The sequence below is a fragment of the Rhinolophus sinicus genome, chromosome 18 (assembly GCF_057876585.1).
Source record: "Rhinolophus sinicus isolate RSI-liver-muscle chromosome 18, RSI-T2T, whole genome shotgun sequence".
Taxonomy (NCBI): domain Eukaryota; kingdom Metazoa; phylum Chordata; class Mammalia; order Chiroptera; family Rhinolophidae; genus Rhinolophus; species Rhinolophus sinicus.
In genome coordinates, this window is record NC_142518.1 from 17,331,336 (window position 1) to 17,333,655 (window position 2,320).

A 2,320-nucleotide genomic window follows, 5' to 3' on the forward strand; every position below is an offset into this window, starting at 1 on the left:
TGAGCTACCAATATGAAGTATCAATATAGTGTAGTATATCTATGATATTGAACTAATGCTCTCGGGGTTGAGAAGGACCCACAACACAGACATCATACATTACATGGTCAGACAATGAAGTTCGCTAACTCATCCTAGAAAAAGTGCTACACACCTCATTGTTGAATATCACTACGGTCACCTTTGAAGTACTCCCCTTGGGAATCTATGCACCGACGCTAGCACCTAGTCCACCCCTCAAAGCAATTTTGGAACTCTTTTTCTGGAATGGCCATCAGAGCTGTCATCGTATTACCCTTGATGTCCTGAATGTCATCCAAATGTCTTCCTTTCAATATTTCCTTTATCTTCAGGTAAAGAAAGAAGTCATTGGGGGCCAGATCAGGTGAGTAGGGAGGGTGTTCCAATACAGTTATTTGTTTACTGGCTAAAAACTCCCTCACAGACAGTGCCTGTGAGCTGGTGCATTGTCGTGATGCAAGAGCCATGAATTGTTGACGAAAGGTTCAGGTCGTCTAACTTTTTCATGCAGTCTTATCAGCACTTCCACATAGTAAACTTGGTTAGCTGTTTGTCCAGTTGGTACAAATTCATAATGAATAATCCCTCTGATATCAAAAAAGGTTAACAACATGGTTGCAACAAGTTCGGGAACTTAATTGTCAAACCTAGTATGTTACCCAATACTTGGGAAACCGTTTAAATGGACTATGTAATTTATCATCCAAACCAGGACACTTTGGAATGTGAAAAGGGGCACTTTTAATTCTCTAGGACCACAGGCAAAACCCAGGACTACCCTGGGCACAGTGAGATCTGTGATCACCCCAGGCATAAGTAAAGTGTCACTAGATATAAACTTGATTTATCAGATGGTGTGGTGACCTCAGATCTATGTATGCGAAATGCTTTCCCCCCAAAAAACTCATTCACTTGGATATACTATAAGGACATCTCAGTTTCACAAACAGGAATCCTGGGCTAAGTGAAAGAAAAAAACAATAAGCTCTAGAAAAGAAAACCATAAGCTGTAAGTTTACCATCTCCAGCTCCTATCTTAGCTTCTAAAGGGCATTTAGAAATGCAGCAGAAGGATTTGCTGTGGTCTGGCATTCTTAACTTTAGTGAAGTAATTTGGTTTTTAACTCTTAGAGAAGACTGTGGTGGGTGAAAAGAAGATTGGATGCCTTCACTGAGAGGAAGGGAAAATATTAAATAATGGAATTGGCCCACCAAAGATGGTACTAGGTTCAGCACCATCATATCCCAGACAAACTAATGTACAATGCATTTATATTGTCATGTAAGTAGATGAGATACAAAGGTACGCACATGGAATTTGAATGTTTTAAATGATTCCTTTGGAGCTGGCTGCAGCTCTAGCTGGCCCCTTTAGGCCACAGTGATTTGGGGCTTGGTAGGTGAGATTAATAGGACAATAATTTACGTGTTTTTATTTTGTGAACTTTTTAAAAAAAAATATGGAGTGCTTCATGAATTTGCGTGTCATCCTTGCACTGGGGCCATGCTAATCTTCTCTGTATCGTTCCAATTTTAGAATATGTGCTTCCGAAGTGAGACCTATTTTGTGAGTTTTTATCTTCTCAAGTTTGAGTTGGGCTTCATACCTTCGTTAGAAGTCTTCCTGGAATGTGACTGAATCATGGTGGCAGCTGATGTATTATTAGAAGACACTGCTAAAGATGGACATTTCTTAGTAATTAGGTAAGTAGGCGAGCTGGTCTTTGTTCTCTGTATAATCTGAAGTGCTCTCTGATCTGCAGCATAGCATATGAAAAACAACACATCTGAATTGACAAAGAGATGTTTATTTCTCTTCCACAATGCACAGAGAAAAGATAGAAAGAGAATTGGAGTGTGAATTTATTTCTTTGGTAGTGTACGCCATCACTTTGAGCAAAGGAAATGCTAATGGAAGTTATGTTTCTGCTTGGAGATAGTGTTTCTTGTCACACGTTGTTTTATTTTGTTTTTGTGCTGTGTCTGGGTCCAGAAGCTTAGCCTCCCACTCAGTGGCCAGGGTGGAGCAGTGCAAAAAACAGCTACCTGGGAGGGGTCCATGCAGTTCCAGCTCTGCCCCTGGCTGAAAGGACTATGCCTCTACCCAGGCTGGGCCAGAGTCTCCCCATTTTGAAAATCCACATATAGAGAGAGACAGTTGAGGACATTACAATACGATTAATATGCTAAGCCTTTGAGTTTGTCAAAAGGAAGTTACCATCTAAATATTATCTTTGGATACACTGTATTGGTATGGTATTTATTTTTCAGGACCAAAGTTCTGTGTTCTTCTGTGTAT

At 40.2% G+C, this 2,320-nt stretch overlaps 1 non-coding gene across 1 annotated transcript; it reads right to left on the reverse strand.

The window, feature by feature from the left end:
* Window positions 1-1,475: 1,475 nt before the first annotated feature.
* Window positions 1,476-1,581, reverse strand: LOC141569829 (U6 spliceosomal RNA). Its single transcript, XR_012493609.2, has one exon. It is a non-coding gene; the product is annotated as a U6 spliceosomal RNA (small nuclear RNA).
* Between the last annotated feature and the right edge of the window lie 739 nt (window positions 1,582-2,320).